The following is a 22,932-nucleotide window of genomic DNA, read 5'->3' as shown; positions in this document are numbered from 1 at the left end:
CAGTACCACAGACTGTGCTGGAAAAGCAAGGCTACGAAACATTTGGGGAGGGATTGTAGGGTATTCTGATGCTGGCCACAGGAATCATGGAAATATTAACAATCTTTAAATAACCCAGAGCTGATGGTATTTATACTGTGCCAGCAGGTGTCAGTGTCACCCAAGGAATGGCAAAATGCTGCACTGGTTTATACAGCTTTCATGGAGATTTATTCACAAAGAAAATGAGGAACTTGGGGTTTTTGAGAGGTGGGAGTCAGTGATGCTGAAGCCGGGTCCTTTTCTTAAGAAAGGCATTCTGCTGACTTCTGTAACACTCTATCGCTTGGATTCTCAAACTCTGGGAAGGAACTAATGCAGGGCAGGGGTGGTCATGAGGCTGGGGTTGGAGGGGATGGTTTGTTGCTGGAAGATGGGCAGTGGCTGGGAGTTCTTTCCAAAAGTGTGCACATGCATGCACTCTCTGGGACGCTGAGCAGAAGCTCTGCAGAGAGCACCTGGAGGAAACTGCTGCTCATGTCCTTCAGGTGAATGTCTAGAGCAGCCCTTCGTATCATCCTCTTCGCGATGGGGCAGCTCCTTTACCTGCCTGATCCTCAGATGGGGTGCTTAGCCCCTTCTCTGGCATTGGATATCCCAGGAGGTAGAGTAGGTTTCAAAATGAGGCCTGCATTTGAGAAATACTGGAATATATTGGGGTTGTATTTTGTAGCTGCATGCACATAATGAATGGTATATCTATCTCCTTTCCAAAGTCAGTGTCCACATATAGACTCTGATAGTGGTGAACTGGAGGAGAGGGCAGGATGGGAGAAGTAGAAATCTGCCATCTCTGTGGGCAAAAAATGCTCCCCCCCCCCCGATACCTGGAAGGCACAGTTTATGTGTAAATGCATCCCTCATCCTGCCAGGAGATATTGCCAGCAGCAGAGGACAAAGCTTAGGTGTTTGTCCCCCACCGGCTGGGGCAGGGCTAGGGGGGCCATGTGTCCTACTTTAGAGAAGACATCCCTGTATTTGAAGATGTCCTCTATTTAGGAGCATAGGAAGAGCCGGTGTGGTGTAATGGTTAGAGTGCTGGGCTGGGTCTGGGGAGATCTGGATTCTTGTCTGCACCCAGCCATGGAGAGGAGGGGGGTCATGTAAGCCGCCTTAGATTCCTTGCAAGAGCAAAAAGGACGGGAGATAAATGTAATAATAACATATACTGGGCCAGACCATTGGCCCATCTGGCCTAGAATTGTCAAAACTGACTGGCAGCAACTCTCCAGGGTTTCAGGCAGAATTCTTTCCTAGCTCTACCTGGAGAAGCCAGGGATCAAACCTGCAACCTTCTGCATGCAAGGCAGATGCTCTGCCACTGAGCTACAGCCCCTCCTGTTGAAGGGTTGTCCTGCTGAAGTCCAGTTTAAAGATAAAGTACCCTAGGAAGGGAAAGCAGGGGGTCCTGAAGAACCCAGATCACCTGGTCAGTCTTCCCCACTCTGGTGAGATGCGGTGTGTGAGATAAATAGTTAAATTTATTGTGATCACAGATCAGCAAAATGCATGGTGTTTCTACTTAAATTATAGTTATTATTTCTAAATTTGCAGCTCTACATATCAATTAGCTTGTGCAAATTTTATGTAAACCTGTGTCCTCTTTTGTCCCTCCCACCCCTTTGGTGATGTGTGCATGGGCATACAAGGGGTTTGGGCTCCCCCATGAATGTTCATAGCTTCCCATTTGTATGTGCTAAAATTTAAGATTGAAACCTGCACCCATAATACATATGTCAAAATAGACAGGTCTCACTTAAGTATTGTAGGGTGCCTCCCAAAGCTGCGTTTGCAGTCCATGACATTTTCTGAACAATGATTACTAAAATGTGGTAAGCTGAGCCAAGGGGTCTCCAGTAAATACAGCTTATCATCTTGTGGTTGAAATGCATCTGTTTCAAATTTTCTGCTCTTAGAGCATTCCCAGTACGGATTATTCTTAAGTGTTCCTTTTTTATGTGGTTTGTTTAGGTACTCTCTGTTGGGTCTCTTATGTAAACTGGAGGTCTCACCTGTAGCTTTAGTAATCTTAAAAAAAAAAGTTGCTGAAGAAAAGATAGTGAATATTTTTTCATACCTTTTTAGCATTCTGAGTTCCTGTATTCTTGCGCTTGGTAGGGGCAAGCATAGCTTTTTAGCATGGCGCATACGTTTGTGGCAAATGCAAAGGGAGAAACAAGCCAGGGCTTCTTTCTGACCCTTACGTTGAGCTTTAGAGGCACTTTGAAGCGGTGGGACTTCTCGCTGCTTCCAAGTGCTGTCCACAGCCCTGTGGACATGAGACCCACCCCTCTCCTCAGTTGGCAGAGAGGCAGGCACAGTGGCTATCCCAGATTTTTGGCTGGTCATCCCAGTGTGTGTCCCATGGGATGCAGTAGGTAATTGGCTCTACTTCCAGTCACCATTTTGCATTTGGCTCCACTGAATACAGAAAGCAATACCCAGTGCTGGGGACAGAACTTGGAACCTGAGTATGTCCTGTACAACTTAGCTGTGGCCCCTCCCCATAATATTGCAAAGTCAGCAGTTTTTCTGAGCACTGTGCCACCAGGGACTTGAACTAGGAGGTAGAAACCTTAAGGCTTGGGGTTAGGATCTCATGAGCTACGGTGAATATCCAGGTTGACTATCCTCATAGGATTGCGCCGTTAGTTGCTTTAAGATATCCTTCCCCAACCTGATGCCCTCCAGATATTTTGGAGTTCAGCTCCTATCAGCCTCAGGCAGCATGGCCAATGGTTGGGGAGGGCTGCTTTAGGAAGTTAAAGCAGCATTTCTGTTACTAAAATTATTTTATGTATAACTTGGTTTCCTCATAAAATTTTCATTATAATTAAAAACATTTAGAAGTAAACACAATTAGTAAATGTGTAATTATTGTCTAAATGAACTATACTTTTTACATTTGATGTACCAAACATGATAAGTTTATGAGCAAAGATATACACAACATATTTCAGGTTCCTATCTAATGTCTGACCAGTGGAAACATCAGCAAGTAGTCCCTGAAACATCTGAATCATCCTAGAAGCCAGAAGAAGCAGGAAGAACTGGCGGCAGAGGAAGGCTGGTGCATAGCATCTGTTCCTATTTGTTAGGAAGTTTAGGGAAATTCCTAAACCTGTTTCTGTTTGTGGGATGGAGCTAAGGGAAATCTGATCTGAAGGAAAAGCTATTGAGATTTTATTTAGCTACTTAAGACTCAGCTTAGGAATGTCTATCAATAATTTTAATAAGGAATGAAAGAAATAACTATGCTGGGAATCTTACAGAAATGATTATTTTTTTTCCCCCCATGGCTTCATTGTTTCCAGACATTTTACATTTCTTATTACAGTTATTAGAAATCATTTTGGTGGGAGTAAAGCCTGGGTAACTATATAAAGACATCTTGTCTTAAATTCTAAAAGGAAATATTTCATAATCCAAAACTGTTCAATTTTTCCAATTTTTTGGAAAAAAGCAAAAATGTTTCTTGGAGAAAACCTGTTTTTTATCCCACATTTTTGTGTTTTTCCCCCCAGGCCCTCATATCCTTACCCTCAGGACACCATTTCGTAAACGTGTCTGATCCAGGAGTAAATTTCTTACATTTGCTTCGCCTTTTCTGTCTGGAGAGGGGTACGGTGTTGAATCTTGCCCACACTGCCAGGCATTTGCTAAACAGCGAGGAGGAGTTGTTCTGATTGCTGGAAAGCTGTTGTGTGGAGGAAGACGCTTGAGGCAGTGGAGGAGCCAAAGCCTTCGATGGCTCAGTCACCTAAGGTCCCTCCCCAGGAAAGGTCTTCCTTCCCATACCCATTTAAAGCTTGAGGGAGGCACCGTGGCTCAGTGGCAGAGCACCTGCTTTGCATGCAGAAGGTCCCTGCTTCAATCCCCGGCTTCTCCAGTGAGGAAAGAAATCCTGCCTGAACCCCTAGAGACCTGCTGCCAGTTGTTGTCAACAGTACTGGGCTAGATGGATGAATTGGCTGATTCTGTATACTGCAGCTTCCTCTGTTCTTAAAATAAGTGAATTTATTTATAAAAATCACTTGCCCTGTTGCAGCTTCATCTCTCCCTCTGCATATTCATTTTTGAAGGATTGTCTTTGCTGCTATGAAGACATTAGCAGACTATTCCTGATGCTCAGGTTTAATACTATCAAAACACTTAACAACATAATTAATGGCGCAGTTAGGGGGGCATAACCCACAATCTCTTTCACATTATTCATCACAACTTTCCAGTGTTTGTGAATTTTTGTGCCCCCAGACATGCATAGAATCTGCTTGATTCGTATTACATCTGCAGCAGTGTCGTGTGGCATTTTTGAATTCCTTTGGGATTCCTGTGGGAGGATAGCACCTCTGATATAAAAATGTAGGAAATTCTCACTGCTGTATTTATATATAGAGAGAATGTGTTTAGGGCCAGTTTTACATATTTCATATGAGATGTACACAAGAGACAACTTTCATCTTGTCTGCTGTATGTAGATAAGATCTTGAGCTGTTGATGAAGTAGTAGAAAAGGAGTGGTGAGATGCTGATGCTTCCAAAGCTGCCTTTGCGTGAAGGAAAAACTCCACTGCAATTATTGCATTTTGTATGTGTGCTAGAGATGGGAATTGTGATGTGCTATTAAGAGAGATAAGCCAAAACTATAGATCTTAAATTTTGTGGTGTTAACTCTCCCCCTCCACTATTAAACTGGACAACTACAAAGATGCTGTGATTGTGCCATGTGCATTTGTTTTCTCCCCAAAGAAATGGCGGCTCCAGCCTTGAACTCAGTCAGAGGAGGATGAGCTAGTTGAGTCTGGATGTGCTCCATCACTGGCTGGGGAACTGGTCTGGGTTCCTGATACTGAAATTGAGGCTCAGGAGCCTGCAGAACCCAAGCTGGGACCCCTGCACATGCCTTCCCCTGAGCTAGATTCATCTGGGAAGTCAAGTACCTCCTGCTCCGCTGCAGCTGCCCACCAGTTCAGAGGGCACGCATGGCAGTAGCAGAGATGTAGCGGTACCTTTTGGAGTGCAGGTGCTCATCATGACAGTCACCATAACCACACCCCCAAGGAGAGTCCAAACATACAAGTAGCTGTGTTGATCCATATTGCCAAACCAATTCTAGCAGTTTTCATCTCCACCAAGAACAGATCTTCATAAAGCTCATGGATCAGTCACCCATTCAACACCAGGCTACCCCCTAATACTTTGCATGATCACAAGGAGAGCTCACAAATCCATACTGTTGCTGGGAAAAGCCATGCCCCCACCCCAGCTACTGTGAGGATTGCAGCAAAGTTCAGAGAGAACAGGGAAGCCTAAGGAGGGTAGCAGATGATGTCATTGCCCGTGCCAGTGAAAAAAGTCCTTCCGCTTTGCCTCTGTGAGTCCTGGCTCCCCCTCAACTCTGGGCAGGAGGCCACAGAGAGGAGGAGAAGCACTCATCTTCAGGCAAGGGGGTGTCAGGAGCGCCCTAGTGGCCTCTTTCAGTCTACTCCAATAGCTCAAGACACAAAAGGATGCTTTTCAAGGCTTTAATCCTTTTACAACTTAATGACTCTTTCAGATGCTAATCACCAGCAACTACGCAAGGAGCAGCAGAGTAGCCTATGCTCCAGGTTAGGCAGTTGGTCCCTGTCTGAAGGAGAATCAGGGGAAGACCCTGAACTTATGGGCTAGGGAGAGTTCCTCCCTCTTTCCCTTGGGTCCTCGGGACGCAACCGTTGCTTGTGCGCCAAACGAGCGCTACGCCTCCTTTCTGCGCCCTCCAGCTGTCGTTGCTCCCGGCGTCGGCATCGAGCGTCCAGCAAGCCCCCCTCCCACACTCTCTCGCTGCCAGGGTCACTGTCTATCTCAGGAATACTGGCAGGAGGAATCTCTGCCAGCTGCTGTGCCTGTGAGGGATGAGCGCGCTCCTCTCCCATGGATTTCTGTTCCTCCTCAGAATCAGAACTGCTCTGGGATTCTATTGGCTCAGTTTCCACCCTGACATCATCCCCGCTCCCATGAGCCCCCCCCTCATGCTCCTCCCTTGGGGCCCTGGGTTTGTGGGGGTACAGCTGGTGGAAGCGCCTCAGCAGCAACGGAGCATGCACATTTTCCACAGGTTCCCAGGACCGCTCATCTGGCCCGTACTCCTTTCAGTCCACTAGATATTGCAGGCGGCTGTGAGAAAGGTGGGAGTCCAGAATCTCCGTGACCTCAAAGTCCTCCTCCCCCTCCACCAGCACTAGCGGCGGGGGGGAGCAGGCCGAGCAATGAGGGTCGCCAGAAACCAGAGGGGACAGCAAGGACCGATGAAAAACAGGATGGATCTTCATGGAGGGGGGGAGAGCCAGGCGAAAAGCAACAGGGTTAATCTGGGCCATAATCTGGAAAGGCCCCATGCGGCGAGGCGCGAGCTTCCTTGCAGGCGAATGAGAGGGGAGGTATTGGGTGGACAACCAAACCCAGTCCCCCAGTTGCAGAGACAGACCTGGTTGGTGCCGTCGGTTCGCAGAGGCCTTGTAGGCTGACTTGGCTTGCTCGAGGGAGTCCCGTAAGAGGTGGTGTACCACTCGCAAGTCCTCTAAAAAGTCATGGGCCGCTGGCACCGAAGAGGAAGCTAGGGTGGACGGGAAAGCCTTGGGGTGGTAACCAAAATTGGCAAAAAATGGAGTTTGGCGGGTGGAAGCATGGCAGGCATTGTTATAAGCAAATTCTGCAAGAGGCAGCAAGGAACACCAGTCATCTTGCTGGTAATTGACATAACAGTGCAAATATTGCTCCATAGTCGCATTGGTGCGCTTGGTCTGACCATCTGTCTGTGGGTGATGGGTGGAGGAAAGACAGAGCGTCACATGGAGAAGCCCAAGTAGCTCTCTCCAGAAATGGGCAGTGAATTGGGCCCCCTATCCAAAATGAGACCCTTGGGCCATCCGTGGAGCCGGAAAACATGCGCCAAAAAAAGCTCAGCCATCTCCCTGGCTGTGGGCAACCCAAAGCAGGGGATGAAATGGGCCATCTTAGAAAACAAATCCACCACCACCAGAATAGTGGTCTTACTGTGTGAGCGAGGCAAGTCAGTGATGAAGTCAAAGGAGAGCAGTTTCCAAGGTCCTGAGGGGGTAGGCAGGGGGTGAAGCAAGTCTGTGGGCTTGCCTGAGGGGGCCTTTACCCACTGGCAGGTTGGGCAGGAGGCGACATAAGTCTTGACGTCCTGACACACACGAGGACACCAAAAATCCCACGTCACTCTGTGCAGGGTCTTGGCGAAGCCAAAATGCCCAGTGGTGGGGGAGTTGTGGTACTGATGGAGGACCTTCTCACGGAGGGGTCTAGAAGGCACATAGACCCAGCCGGAATGGTAAAGCAGGCCACCTCGCGAAGAGAAGGGGGTAGAGTGGGGGGAGCAGAGGCTAGCCCCAATTCCTCCACTTTTGTGTGAACAAAAGCATCCTGAGCCTGTGCAGAGTGAAGGAGCTCCTCCCAAGAGTGAGGTACTGCAGCTGCCGCCAGGCTCTGGGGGGGAAGAATCAGAGGGGGGGGGGATTTCCCTCACCCCCTGGCTGGAAGTCCGGCTTACGAGAAAGAGCATCTGCTTGTAGGTTGTTGGAGGCCTTCACATGGCAAATCTTAAGGTGGAACAGGGGAAAAAAAAGCGACCACCTAATCTGCCTCTAGTTTAAGGCACAGGCTGTCTGAAGATGTTCCAGGTTGCGATGGTCAGTTCTAACTTCAACTGGGCGCTGTGCCCCCTCCAGCAGATGACGCCAGGTCTCCAAAGCGGACTTGGTGGCCAACAGTTCCTTCTCCCAGATAATATAATTCCTCTCAGACATGTTCAGCTTCCTGGAGTGGTGGACGCAGGGTTGCAACTTGCCACCCGCCCGATCTGGCTGAAAAAGCACTGCCCCCACCGCAAAGTCAGAGGCATCAGTTTGCATTACAAAAGGCTTCCTTGGGTCAGGATGTAACAGGATCAGCTCAGAACTAAAAAGCTTCTTAAGTTCCTTGAAAGCATTTTGGGCAGATGCCGTCCAATGAAAAGGAGATTTCCTGCCCTTAAGGAGGTCTGTGAGAGGAGATGTCAGCCAAGCAAAGCTGGGCAGAAACTTTCTGTAAAAATTAGCAAACCCCAGAAAACATTGCAAGTCCTTCTTGGTGGATGGAGCCTGCCAGGAGAGGACAGCCTGGACCTTTGCAGGATCCATCCTGATACCATCAGCTGAGATAATGTAGCCAAGATAGTCCAAAGAGGTTAGGTCAAATGCACATTTCTCCAGCTTGGCATACAGATGGTTCTCGTGGAGGCGCTGGAGGAAGGTGGAGACATGGTGTTGATGGGCGTGGGGGTTCTCAGAAAATATAAGTAAATCATCGAGATACACAATGAGGGAAGTGTCCAAATAGTCCCGGAAGATGGCATTCATAAAACGTGAAAACGGGGGGGGGGGGGGGCGCAGGCAAGGCCAAACGGCATCACTAGGTATTTATATGCTCCGTACCGGGTGCCGAAACAGGTCTTCCACTCATCCCCCTCCTGGATGCGAATCAGATTGTAGGCGCCACGCAGGTCCAACTTTGTGAAAATCTTGGCATGCCCCAGGCACTCCAGCATCTCAGGGATCAGGGGGAGGGGGTACTTGTTGGGGATCGAGACCGAATTCAACACTCTGTAATCGTGCACTGGGCAGAGTTCTCCCGATTTTTTGGACACAAAGATGGTAGGGGTGCAGGCAGGGGAGGAGGAGGGGTGAATGAAGCCACGTCTGAGGTTTGTGTCCAAAAACTCCCGTAGAGCTCGAGGTTCCGGCTCCGACATCGAATACAGCTGGCCAGCGGGGATAGTCGCCCCAGGAATGAGGTTAATGGCACAGTCAAAAGGGTGGTGAGGGGGGAGCTGGTTGGCCTCCTTCTTGTCGAAAACATCTCAAAAAGCCGCATACTTCTCTGGGAGGATCACGGTAGCTGAAGAACTGCCAGAAGCAGACGAGGAGGGGGAGGAAAGGGTTAAGGCCTGGGCTGGGACTGGCACCTCAGTTGGGAGGCAATGCTCCTGGCAGTAGGGAGACATAAACTCCACTTGCTGAAGCCCCCAAGAAATCTGAGGATTATGCTTAGAGAGCCAGGAACACCCAGCACAATTGGGTATTGGGTGTCAAGGGCTCCTTGGAGGCCTCTCTCAGTCTAATCCAGAAGCCAAGTCCAGACACAAACAAAGGGATTCCTTTCAAAGCTTTATTCTTCTTTTACAGCTTAACAGCTCTACAGGTAGCAACTAGATCTGAGCAGCAGAGTACCTATGCTCTAAGTTGGAACAGTTGGTCCCCGTTTGAAAGGACTAGGACTAGGGAGAGTCCCTCCCCTTTTCCCTTGGATCCTTTGGGCGCAGCCGTTGTTTGCGCGCCAACCGGGCACTACGCCTCTTTTCTGCGCCCTCCATTTGGCGCCGCTCTCTGCATCAGCGTCGCGCGTCCACCAAGTCTACTTCCCACGCTCAGTCACTCCCTGGACTGCTATCTAATCTAGGAATGCTGGTGGGAGGAATCTCCGTCAGCTGTGGGCCCTGGGAAAGAGGAGCGCGCTCCTCTCCCATGAGCGACTGGTCTTCCTCAGAATCAGAACTACTCTGGGATTCTATGGGCTCAGTGTCCACCCTGACATTGGGGAACCTTGGCCAAGTGAAACTGAATCTGCTCAACGTGGGACTGGGCACACAGAGTGAATGGAGCTGTAATCCGGGTCACTGCGCCTGAAGGAAGAGGACGCCTATTGATGGTCTCCACTGCCAAGGAGGCAGGAAGAGGCAGGGTAGGAATCTTGTGGAAGAGGGCGAACGTTTCATCCATGAAACTGGTCATAGCCCCCGAGTCCACTAAAGCTAGGGCCTCCACCCCACCCCACTGGGAGGAGCGGAGGTGAACACGCAATAGCAGATGGGAGGGTGGGGGGGTTGTGGAAGGCACCCACCTGGTGTGGAACTGACCCCCACACTGGAGACCCCCAACAGGCTGGGGGGGCAGCCTAGTCAGGCCTGGGGATGAGGAGGAGGAGGAAGAAGAGGAGGGGGAGGCAGTGGGGCTGCAAGTCTAGTGTGGCAGGTTTTGGCAAAAGGTCCCAGCTTTCCACACCAAAAGCATCGGTGCTCCGCACGCCGCCGCTCTAGTTCCTCCGGCGGCAGTGGGGCTCGTGTAGCTCCCAGCTGCATCAGGGTCTCCTCCGCCCCCACCGCAGGGGCGGGGGGTGAGGTAGGGGGCAGGAAACATGGGGGAATGGGAGGAGGGAAATCTCGGCCCCCGGCGCCCCGCCGGGTCTGCCAGCGCCCCTCCAGCCGACTATCTATCTGGAGGCAGGTCTGGATGAGGTCCTCCAAAGTAGGCGGGCTAGGCATGCGTGCTAACTCATCCAAGATCTTGTCGTTCAAGCTGTCCAAAAACTGAGCTACCAGTGTGGCATCATTCCACTGTAAATCCTGCATCAGCAAGCGAAAAGTCGTTGCATAGCTGGAAACTGAGTCCTTGCCCTGCCTGAGGTGGCGAATCTCCCGAGAAGCTGTCTGTGTGTGCAGGGGGTCACCAAAAAATCTGGCCATTGCTGTCATGAAACCGTGATAGTCCCCATCCCAAGCAGGGGGTCGTTAGCGAGAAGAAGTCCTGAAGCCCATTTAGCCGCCACGCCTGAAAGTAGGTTAATGATGAAGCCCACACGAAACCTGTTCTGTCAGGAAATCCTCAGGTCGGAGGTGCATGTACAGCTCCGATTGGGCCTGGAAAATCTGAAAAAGTCCTTTCTCACCAGAAAACTTCTCTGGCAGAGCCACCAGGCATTTGCAGCGGGGGGGGAATCAGAGGTGGTGGGGGTTGAACCGCAGCTTGCAGATTCTGTACAGCAGTCGTCAGTTGAGCCACTAGATCACGAACAGCCTGGTTCTCTTGCACCAGAGCTTGCACCGCCGGGCCCCTGGCAACCTCCATCGGCAGTAGGAAAAGAGAGAGAGAGAGAAAAAAAGAGGAATGGAGACCAACCTGTCAGGAGCGCCCTGGCGGCCTCTTTCAGTCTACTCCAATAGCTAACTCAAGACACAGACAAAAGGATTCTTTTCAAGGCTTTAATCCTTTTACAACTTAATGACTCTTTCAGATGCTAATCACCAGTGACTAAGCAAGGAGCAGCAGAGTAGCCTATGCTCCAGGTTAGGCAGTTGGTCCCCATTTGAAGGAGAATTACGGGAAGACCCTGAACTTATAGGCTAGGGAGAGTTCCTCCCTCTTTCCCTTGGGTCCTTGGGATGCGACTGTTGCTTGTGCGGCAAATGAGCGCTACGCCTCCTTTCCGCACCCTCCAGCTGTCGTCGCTCCCGGTGTCGGCGTCGAGCATCCAGCAAGCCCCCCTCCCGCATTCTCTCGCTGCCAGCATCACTATCTATCCCAGGAATGCTGACAGGAGGAATCTCTGCCAGCTGCTGTGCCTGTGAGAGATGAGCGCGCTCCTCTCCCACGGATTGCTGTTCCTCCTCAGAATCAGAACTGCTCTGGAGTTCTATCGGCTCAGTTTCCACCCTGACAGGGGGTTGGCCCTTTAAGGATTCACAGTCCCCCAGGCAGAGGGGTAGAGCTTAGAAGGGGCGGACTGGATGGATGGATCATAAAGCCTCAGTTCAACTTCCGCTCCGACTGGAGCAAGTTGCTCACCTGGAACTTTCCATGGATCTGCCTTTTGCAGATCTCCAAACCACTATGGATGTATTCTATGGGACAGATAACCCTATGGAGGTCCATTTCCATAGCTTGGCATGCAGATCTTTCATTCTCAGGAACTTCTTCAGAGTTGCTTGTTGTTGTTTTTAAAGACAAAGTCACTGTCAAAAAGCTCATAAATGCTTGGCTCATGTGGCTTCCCTAGTATTATCTACCTTTACTGAGAGGTCTGAGAAGTGGCATGGGCCTGCTTGCCAAATTGCTTTGGATTTAAGAAAAAGTGTAGCTGCCTTTGACCCTTTCTGGTTTATATGGTCACAACGGATACCCCCATGTATCAGGAGTGTCAGGTCTCCTTTCACTGCTGCTTGTGACACAGCACAGCTGTTACTTCTTTCCTCCCCTTTCCAGCTGTGGTTGACGGTGCTGGCCATTGTGTTGATGCCAGTGCTGGTTGTTCAGTGAAGACAAACAACTATGAAACTGTTTGGATGTTATGCTGCCCCTCCCAACCAGATTCTCCCCACCTCCCGTTCCTATGGGGAGATGTACATGTCTCAAGTGGGAGACATTGCAGTTATTTCTATGAGGTAGCCATGTTAGTCGTAGCAGCAGCATCCAATGCGACATATGCCATCATCTGCTAAAAAAAAAAAAGGTAAAGGTGTCCCCAACCAGTCGTGTCTGACTCTAGGGTGTGATGCTCATCTCCATTTCTAAGCCGAAGAGCCAGTGCTGTCTGAAGATTAGGGATGGCGGAGAATTTCTACCCGAATCTTCGGGGGGCTGAGCGCCAACGCATTCGGCCCCCCGAAATCGGCGGTAAAATTCTCCGCCCCCCGCCCCCCCCGGGATGGGACTTACCGTGGCCGAATGTCCCTCCCGGCGGCAGGTCCCAGCGGCGGTTCGGCGGGCTTTTGGCGGGGGAGGGGGCAGCAGCCAGTCTTTCGACCAGCTGCCGCTGCCGCCATTACAGCTGAAGTAAAAAAACCCAAAACCCCATGATAGGCTACGTAACGATTAACGTAGCCTATCACGGCTAGATCTCCAAAGTCAGCCGTGATAGGCTACGTTAATCGTTATGTAGCCTATCACAGGTGACTTTGAAAAAAAAAAAAAGTGTGTACGCAAATGGCGGCCCCCATGGGGCGCTGCCATTTGCGTTCCTTATTTGGTCCCTGTAGTCTACGTAAAGATTTATGTAGACTACGGCGAAAATAAATCTTTACGTAGACTACAGGGACCAAATAAGGAACGCAAATGGCAGCGCCCCTTGGGGGCCGCCATTTGCGTACGCGCTTTTTTTTTTTCAAAGTCACCCGTGATAGGCTACGTAATGATTAACGTAGCCTATAATGGCTGACTTTGCAAATCTAGCCGTGATAGGCTGCGTAAATCGTTACGTAGCCTATCACGTTTTTTTTTTTTTTTAACTTTCATAGTTCACGGCTGGGGAGACGGGGCACTTCTCCCCGGCCTGAATTTCGGCCTGGCGAGGCGGGCCGGGCCCCCCCCAGCCTGAATTTCGGGGGGAGAAGCGAAGCGCCTCCCCCCCACCGCGAAGCAAAGCTGCGAAAAGGTAAGTGACTTTCGTACATCCCTACCGAAGATGCTTCCGTGGTCATGTGGCCGGCATGACTGAACACCAAGGTGCACGGAACGCTGTTACCTTTCCCGCCGAGGTGGTACCTATTTATCTACTTGCAATTTCTTGCTTTCGAACTGCTAGGGTGGCAGAAGCTGGGACTGAAGACGGGAGCTCACTCTGTCACGCGGCACTCGGGTCTCGAACTGCTGTCCTGCTGACCTTCCGGTCTGCAATTCAGCGTCTAAGCCACTGTGGCCCCTATCATCTGCTAGCAATGCCCTAATGCACTCTACATAGGATAAACAAGCTGGCCTCCACGCAAAAGACACAAATCTGGCATCAGAAATGTCAGTATTGAAAAACTAGTGGGAGAACTTCAGCCTCCCAAGACTCAGTCACTGACCTTGAAGTGGCCATTCTTGAGCAAAGAAACTTCAAGGGGAGATTAGAATGACAGACTGCTGAGTAACTATTCATTCAGATGTTAATTCTGTCTCCTGCAGCTTGAACCAGGACAAAGGTGTCCCCCCTTCCCCCCCATATGTTAATTGACATACCCTATGTCAAGAGGTTTGTGTTATCAGCGACAACTGTTTGGTAGAGAGCCACTGTTAATAACATGATTAATAATTTGTTGTTGTTCAGTCGTTCAGTCGTGACCCCATGGACCATAGCACGCCAGGCCTTCCTGTCCTGCGCTCTCTCCCGGAGCGTGCTCAAGTTCATATTCATTGCATCCGTGATGCTATCTAGCCATCTCATCCTCTGCCGTCCCCTTCTCCTTTTGCCTTCAGTCTTTCCCAGCATCAGGGTCTTTTCCAGAGAGTTTTCTCTTCGCATTAGGTGGCCAAACTATTTGAGCTTCAGCTTCAGTATCTGTCCTTCCAATGAGCACTCAGGGTTGATTTCCTTTAGGATGGACTGATTTGACCTCCTTGCAGTCCAGGGGACTCGTAAGAGTCTTCTCCAGCACCACAGTTTGAAAGCATCAATTCTTTGGCGCTCAGCCTTCTTTATAGTCCAGCTCTCACAGCCATACATTACTACTGGGAAAACCATAGCTTTGATTAGACGGACCTTTGTCGGCAAGGTGATGTCTCTGCTTCTTACTATGCTGTCTAGGTTGGCCATAGCTTTCCTCCCAAGGAGCAAGCGTCTTTTAATTTCATGGCTACAGTCACCGTCTGCGGTGATCTTGGAGCCCAAGAAAGTAAAATCTGTCACTGCTTCCATTTCTTCCCCTTCTATATGCCAGGAAGTGATGGGGCCAGATGCCATGATCTTCGTTTTTTTAATGTTGAGTTTCAAACCAGCTTTTGCACTCTCCTCTTTCACCCTCAACAAGAGGCTCTTGAGATCCTCTTCGCTTTCTGCCATTAGGGTGGTATCGTCTGCATATCGGAGGTTGTTGATAATTCTCCCAGCAATCTTAATTCCGACCTCTGATTCATCCAACCTGGCATTTCTCATGATGTACTCTGCATATAAGTTAAATAAGCAGGGCGACAATATGCAACCTTGTCGTACTCCTTTCCCAATTTTGAACCATGTCTGGTTCTTACTGTTGCTTCTTGACCCTGGTACAGGTTTCTCAGGAGACAGGTAAGGTGGTCTGGTACTCCCATCACTTTAAGAATTTGCCACAGTTTGTTGTGATCCACACAATCAAAGGCTTTAGCATAGTCAATGAAGCAGAAATAGACGTTTTTCTGGAATTCCCTTGCTTTCTCCATGATGCAGCGAATGTTGGCGATTTGATCTCTAGTTCCTCTGCCTCTTCGAAACCCAGCTTGTACTTCCGGTAGTTCTCGGTTCGCATACTGCTGAAGCCTAGCTTGTAGGATTTTGAGCATCACCTTGCTGGCATGTGAAATGAGCGCAATTGTGTGGTAGTTTGAACACTCTTTGGCATTGCCCTTCTTTGGAATTGGAATGTAAACTGACCTTTTCCAGTCTTGCAGCCATTGTTGAGTGTTCCAAATTTGTTAGCATACAGAATGCAGCACTTTAACAGCATCATCTTTTAGGATTTTAAATAGCTCAGCTGGAATACTGTCATCTCCACTAGCTTTGTTGTTAGTAATGCTTCCTAAGGCCCTCTTGACTTCGCTTTCTAGGATGTCCGGCTCAAGTTCAGTGACCGCACTATCATGGCTATCAGGGACATTCAGATCTTTCCTGTATAGTTCTTCTGTGTGTTCTTGCCACCTCTTCTTAATCTCATGTGCTTCTGTTAGGTCCCTGCCTTCTTTGTCCTTTATCATGCCAGTCTTTGCACAAAACGTTCCCTTGAGATCTCCGATTTTCTTGAAGAGATCTCTAGTCTTTCCCATTCTGTTATTTTCCTTGATTTCTTTGCATTGTTCATTTAAGAAGGCCTTCTTGTCTCTCCTCGCTATTCTCTGGAACTCTGCATTCAGTTGGATATATCTTCCCCTTTCTCCCTTGCTTTTCGCCTCCCTTCTTTCCTCAGCTACTTGTAAAGCCTCATCAGACAGCCACTTGGCTTTCTTGCATTTCTTTTTCTTTGGGATGGATTTTGTTGCTGCCTCCTGAACAATGTTACGGACCTCCGTCCATAGTTCCTCAGGCACTCTGTCTATCAGGTCTAATCCCTGAAATCTATTCCTCACCTCCACTCTGTATTCATCAGGGATATGATTTAGGTCATACCTGAATGGTTTAGTGGTTTTCCCTACATTCTTCAATTTAAGCCGAAATTTTGCAACAAGAAGCTCATGATCTGAGCCACAGTCAGCTCCAGGTCTTGTTTTTACTGACTGTATAGAGCTTCTCCATCTTTGGCTGCAAAGGACATAATCAATCTGATTTCGATATTGACCATCTGGTGATGTCCATGTGTAGAGTCGTCTCTTGTGCTGTTGGAAAAGATTGTTTGCTATGATCAGCGTGTTCTCTTGGCAAAACTCTATTAGCCTTTGTCCTGCTTCATTCTGTACACCAAGGCCATGCCTGCCTGTTATCCCGGTGATTTCTTGACTTCCTACTTTAGCATTCCAATCCCCTATGATGAAGAGGACATCTTTTTTTGGTGTTAGTTCTAGAAGGTGTTGTAGGTCTTCATAGAACCGATCAACCTCAGCTTCTTTGGCCTCAGTGGTTGGGGCATAGACTTGAATTACTGTGATGTTGAATGGTTTGCCTTGGATTCGTACTGAGATCATTCTATCGTTTTTAAGATTGTACCCCAGTACTGCTTTTCCCACCCTTTTGTTGACTATGAGTGCTCCTCCATTTCTTCTAAGGGATTCTTGCCCACAATAGTAGGTATGATGGTCACCTGAATTAAATTCGCCCATGCCTGTCCATTTTAGTTCGCTGATTCCCAAGATGTCGATGTTCAATCTTGCCATCTCATGTTTGACCACCTCCAGCTTACCTTGATTCATTGATCTGACATTCCAGGTTCCTAAACAATATTGTTCTTTACAGCATCGGATTTTCTTTTCACCACCAGACACATCCACAGCTGAGTGTCCTTTCGGCTTTGGCCCAGCTGCTTCACTCTTTCTGGCGCTACTTGGAAATACCCTCTGCTCTTCCCCAGTAGTATATTGGACACCTTCCGTCCTGAGGGGCTCATCTTCCGGTGTCATCTCTTTTAGCCTTGTGTTACGTTCCATGGGGTTTTCTTGGCAAGAATACTGGAGTGGGTTGCCATTTCCTTCTCCAGTGGACCACATTTTGTCAGAACTCTCTGCCATGACCTGTCCGTCTTGGGTGGCCCTGCACAGCATAACTTATGGCTTCACTGAGTTACACAAGCCCCTTCGCCACAACAAGGCAGTGATCCATGAAGGGGATGATTAATAATAGATAACATTAAATAAAAATAAATATGACATGGGGTGAACTTTCATATCTGGTGTAGTGGTCTGAAATTAACTTTGCTTCATTTCAGTGAAGTTTGCTTATGAAACTCAGGTTGGAGGTACAAATCTTGAGGGAAACCTGAGGTTCCGCAACCCGATCTCCTCTTGTAATGTTTAATGTGGGGAATGGAGTGGCTTTGGCAGGGGACGGCAGGAGGAGGATGTTTGGCTCTCAGTCTGCCTATTTGTAAAGGAGATGGTCTAATCGAGAGGAAGGCCGTGGTAGGCAAGGGTTAATAATATAAGGTTGCATTTTAATGTTTTATTGTAGGAGGGGGTAGGTTTGCAACTCCAGCCCCCTGGGTTGAAGGGAGGCTGGAAAGCTTCAAGGCTGGAGGCGCCAGGCCAGAGTTCTTATCTTGACTCAAGGCCATAAACCATCTAGGCCTGCCAAAGGGCCAGCACAGCTGGAGAGGTATGAAAAGCCATCTCATCCTCCTTGAGAGGAGGGAGGGGTGCGAAGGAGCTAGGAGCTGGGCCAGAAACAGATAAAAACAGACAAGTGACCATCCTTTGTCCTTTGGTTTTCATGCAGTCTGGGTGGAAGGTGTTTGTATGCTGGCTATGACAAAGGATCCTACTCTGAGGTGGGCGTAGGTAGGCCTGGTAGAGTGTTATTGTTTTAGCTTATGTCAGGTTTCCAAACAGGGAATTGGTTCTTGGGGTATTTCTATTTGTATCTTGTTCTATTTCCTTCCCATTCCCTCACTCCTTACTGTAAATAAACTTCTACCTCAAAATATTGCTGCTTTTTCTTTCCTAGGTCAGTGCTAAATTCAGTGGCTACTGATTCCCTCTGGAGGGTTGGAGAGAGTAAGAGGGATCCTCTAGTGTCAGGTGGAGCCGATCTGAAGAGGTGGTGGCAGCGGAAAAAGGGGGCTGGTAGAGCCCCAGCGTCCTGCTTTCCTTTACACAATTCTCCTCTGTAAATCCTAGCAGGTTTTTCAAATCATCCCCCATTCTTGGCTGTGAAACCGAAAATAAACCCAACTGGGATGGAAACTCCTTGGTGACAGAAGATATACAGAGTAGAATTTTTGGATGTGATTAAGCATCCCTCCACTGCAAGTGCCTCACATATGCTTTATCTTGGCTGATGCGTTTTCAGAAGATGAGTCTGCCCTGATAATGGACTATTTCAGATACAACAGAAAACCAAGGTTTCCTGGGATGTGTGCAAGCCTTGAGCTTGTGCGCTTGCCCTTTCCTCTTGCATGGAAGAAAGGAAGAGATCACTGTTGTTTGCTTCTACTTTTAAATTATCTCCCTGTTATGTAAGAACTTTAGGAGCTGTGATTTTTTGAATTGTGGGTTGTTGGAACTAGCCAGTATCTGAAACCACAGTTTGTTCCCAGCTTCTTCTAACAAATCACAGTCAAAGGAAACTTTAGATCCCATAGTTCAACACAGTGGGGAACTGTGGTTAACTTAAAAGTGGAAGTAAAAGTTTCTGATCTCTTCCCTGTGGGTACGCAAGAGGAGAGAAGGAGAAAGGAAACATGTGAGCCAAACTTCCTACACAGAATGGGAAAGTGTGGTTACCGGTTATATCTGAACTGGTCTAGTCTGTAATCTGTCGTCCGCTGGTGGCTGCTGCTTTTGACAGTCCTCAACTTGCTGGAGAAAAATTCTGGGGTGTTGGTTTTTTTTGGCATTCAGACTTTATTCCCTTGGAAAATCACATAACCAGATGTGTACCTATGCTGTGTCTTATGTTCATAAAATACATTCATCAGTGGTCATGTTTCAAATCATAAATCTTTTACATCCAAGCCAGGTGAATCTTGGGAATACATTTTGTTCTTTTATGCACAGGTGTAAAGGGCTGTGCTTGTATATTACTGCATGACCGCTTAGGGTGCAATCCTATGCAGGTGTCAGGGTGGAAACTGAGCCAATAGAGCCCCAGAGCAGTTCTGATTCTGAGGAGGAGCAGCAATCCGTGGGAGAGGAGCTCGCTCATCTCTCACAAGCACAGCAGCTGGCAGAGATTCCTCCTGCCAGCATTCCTGGGATAGATAGTGATGTTGGCAGTGAGAGAGTGCGGGAGGGGGGCTTGCTGGATGCTCGGCGCAGATGCAGGGAGTGACGACAGCTGGAGGGTGCAGAAAGGAGGCATAGCGCTCGTTTGGTGCGCAAAAAACGGTCACGTCCCGAGGACCCAAGGGAAACAGGGAGGATGTCTCCCTAGCCCATAAGTTCAGGGTCTTCCTGTGATTCTCCTTCAAACGGGGACCAACTGCCTTACCTGGAGCTTAGGCTACTCAGCTATCTTTCCCCAGTGCTGTTCCTTGCTTTGGCGCTAGCTACTAGTATTCTGAAAGAGTCATAAAGTAATAAAGGAATAAAGTCTCGGAAAGAATTCCTCATCGTCTGTGTCCTGAGTTGGCTATTGGTGGGTACTGCAAGAGGCAGCTAGGGCGCTCCTGACAGCAGGTTTAGACAGAAAAAATTCCTACAACTCCCAGCGTGCCCCAGCCAGCTGGGAGTTGTAGGGTTTTTTTCTGTCTAAACCTGCATAGGATTGTGCCCTTAGAAAATTGATTCTGGCTTTGGTATTGGATGAGAAACTACATTCTAATGATTGTGGTGATTAAGATGAATTTATGATAATAATGGTTTTTAACCTTTTGTTCGAAGCTGTTGAAAATGGACATACTGATGTGATAAAGCTTCTCCTCCAACATGGAGCAAATATTAATGGGCCCCACACTTGGTATGACTGGAATTGTTTACATCTGGCTGTTTTTAAGCTAATCTATAAATCCATAATTTCATTTCCATATAAATAAAGTTGTACTCTTTTTTTTCAAATGACAGTTTTGTATAGACTTTGCATGTCGTTCCTTTTTCTGATTTATGACAACCTAGTGCAGAAAAGTCAGTCTAAATGCAAATGATCATTCTGAATAAGGCAGGAACTGCACTGAGTGTTAAACAGTAGAGATTTTAAATAGAGAAAAGTATTACACGCGTCTAAGAAATGCTCAGACATAACATGGGTAATAAATCTGTTACTGGACATTAATTTACTTGAAATAATTGTTTTGTCCCAGTACACTAGGATTCTCAAACAGCAGACAGAGGTTTCTGAAATTAAAAGGTAAGCATCAGCTGGCCAATTTTCATGGGCGCGTTTGGACATCATGTAACCCATGGTGGTTTAATAAGCTAATTGCAGTAGCTGGGCTAATAAGCACACAGACACCTGATCTACCACCAAAAGCCTGTGCGGTCACTATCCAAGCAGCAAAAATCCCAAGTGGAGCAAAACGGGGGGGGGGGGGTCAGTTCTAAACCCTTGGGGGGTTTTCAGGATCGGGACCAAACATCCCATGCAGCCTCTCCTAGTTGTGAGGTACCTGATCCACCATCAAACCCCTGTGCATTTACTTCACAGGAGCAAAAATGCCAAGTGTACCAAAAAGGGAGAAGTGGCTAGAAAACCTTGGGGGTTTGCAAGTTTGGGACCAAACCACATACCCTGCCTCCTCTATTAAGGATGCACCCGATGCACTATGAAGATCCTGCTCCCTAACTCTGAAAGCAGCAAAAAACCCTGGTGCACCAAAAAGGGAGAGATGCCTATAACAACTTGGGGGTTTGTGGGATAAGGACCAACCCTCATACTCTGCCTCTTCTACACTGCTGGCTTGATTGCTTTAATGTGTTCCTAAGCAGGAAGCCAGCAAAGAGCAGAATGGCAGCTGTTTTGACTGCTCTTGCTGCACAGCTCTGTAGACAGCCAAAATAACCCATAGTGACCGCCACATGACATGATAACCCATGATGGGTTAAATAACCCACTCTGCAGACTGTGGTTTATCAGAGTGGGTTATTTTGGCCAAATAAGCCATCGTGGGTTAAAAAAACTCCCTCCAGACAACATGATAACCCATGATGGGTTAATTAAGTCATCATAGGTACCGTGCTGTTCGAACCCAGTCAATGTCTGTGGAAGACGTGGGATGGGCTACCCTGCAATCAAGTCTTCTAGAATTCCAGCTAGCTTCATACAACTCATCCATCTTGAGCACCATAATTATGAAGCGGAAAAGGTCTATTTAAATGTTTAAATAAGCCTAATGTATCAGTTGATCAGCAATGTATTTTCATTCTTCTAACACTGGTTAAGGGACTTCCACACTGAGGTGATGCATTACTGAGGAATGCATTGCTTACAGTGTCCAGTCATTGTGATCTATTCCGAGCAACACTTCTTGATACATTTATATTCCAATCACAAAAGCATAAACTGGACTCTAGTCCATGGACGTTTATACACTGTTAGTTTTTAAGGTGTCTCAAGGCTTTGTTGCATTTTTGGGAGTTAAGTCCTGTTGAAATCAATGGCTTGGACCCACAGATGTCTTGTGTGGGTAGAACAGGATTTTCAATTTCTCTGATTTCCCCATTCTTCTGCAGCCCCTGTGTTATCTACCCCGTGCTATTCCAGAGGGTTCGTCAACCCTCAGGAGCAGCTTTTTGGGGATGCAGGTCTATGTAGGGTTGGGGAATAGCTAGGAAAACCCTGTTGCGCAAACAGAATTCCCAATGCGAGCAGATAACCTGATAGGAATTCTAATGTATGCTTTTTTATTGGAAGATACATTTTGTTGTTAATTTTATTTATTTATTTATTTATTTATTGCATTTATATCCCGCCTTTTTTCCTTTAGGATTGGAGTGTTACATTTAAGAACATAAGAGAAGCCATGCTGGATCAGACCAAAGGCCGATCTAGTCCAGCATTCTGACGACACAGTGGCCAACCAGAAGTCCACGAGTAGGCCATGAGTGCAACATCACCTTCCTGCTTGTATCCCGCAGCAACTGGCATACTGCCTCTGAAACTGGACACTATATATAGCCATCATGACTAGTAGCCATTGATAACCTTATCCTCCATTTCTAACCTGCCATATTTCTATAAACTCAAGGAAGCACCTAGGCTCAGAGCCAATTGAAACACTGAGAAAAAAACAATTGGTGCAGTCCTTGCAGGAAGACGGGAGAGCCTTCTGTTTAAATGCTCTTATCCCACACTGAAAACTCCCTGTGCGTATCAAGCTAGTTCGTCAAGGAGACTGGTCTAACCTCTTCCCTTTTCTGTAGGCCAGGGAAATGGGGGAGCATTCAAAGATGCAATCTCCCATCTTCTTTCTCTGTGTGATTCTTTAAATTTAATCTTTAATTTTTGTGAACCATCCAGAGAGCTTCAGCTATTGGGCAGTATAGAAATGAAATGACATAAATAAATAATCTTGGAACAGGAATGGGGAGTCTCGGGAGCCAGACTGGATTTCCTCCATTTTTCTTATGGAATTGTAGAGTTGGTACAGACCCAGCACTCTCCATACTGTGGCTGGGCAGCCTAGGCCTAAAGCATGCCCACCAGACGTCCGTCAAGCCTTTTCATGATAAACCCTAAAGGGAGGAGTGCCCTGTACCCTTCATATCAGCCAGTTTAGCTGGGGAACTGCCATGATGGTTAGGCAGAATTTCCAGTGTCCTATGCTACAGCTGGGAATACCTGTTTACTCCTTGACTTTCCTTTAGAGCAGGGGTGCTGAACCTCCTTCAGCTCCCACACCACCACTGTAATTTGAGAACTTGCTCTTAGTAGTTAGGGTCTACTAGTAGTTATTTGCTGTGTTAAATAGAACCCAAGTAAGTTAGGGTTAATTGTATGGCAGAGAGTGAGTGCAAGGTGGGAGGGTTTGTGTGTGTGTGTCTGGGATAGA

The 22,932-nt window shown here is 47.9% G+C and overlaps 1 pseudogene across 1 annotated transcript in view; it reads left to right on the top strand.

Annotated features, from left to right (window-relative positions):
- Window positions 1–19,980, top strand: part of LOC146360254 (ankyrin repeat and SOCS box protein 3-like) — a 33,394-nt pseudogene extending 13,414 nt beyond the window's left edge. The window contains exon 4 of the transcript XR_014786132.1: window positions 19,829–19,980. The product of XR_014786132.1 is annotated as an ankyrin repeat and SOCS box protein 3-like (transcript). The remainder of the gene's footprint in view (window positions 1–19,828) is intronic.
- The last annotated feature ends 2,952 nt before the right edge of the window (window positions 19,981–22,932 follow it).

This window comes from Heloderma suspectum, chromosome 1, assembly GCF_057233095.1.
Source record: "Heloderma suspectum isolate Gila_16-S chromosome 1, 16-S_ref, whole genome shotgun sequence".
Lineage (NCBI taxonomy): Eukaryota > Metazoa > Chordata > Lepidosauria > Squamata > Helodermatidae > Heloderma > Heloderma suspectum.
Note: the sequence above shows the minus strand (reverse complement) of the source record. Positions and strands in the feature narration are given on the sequence as shown.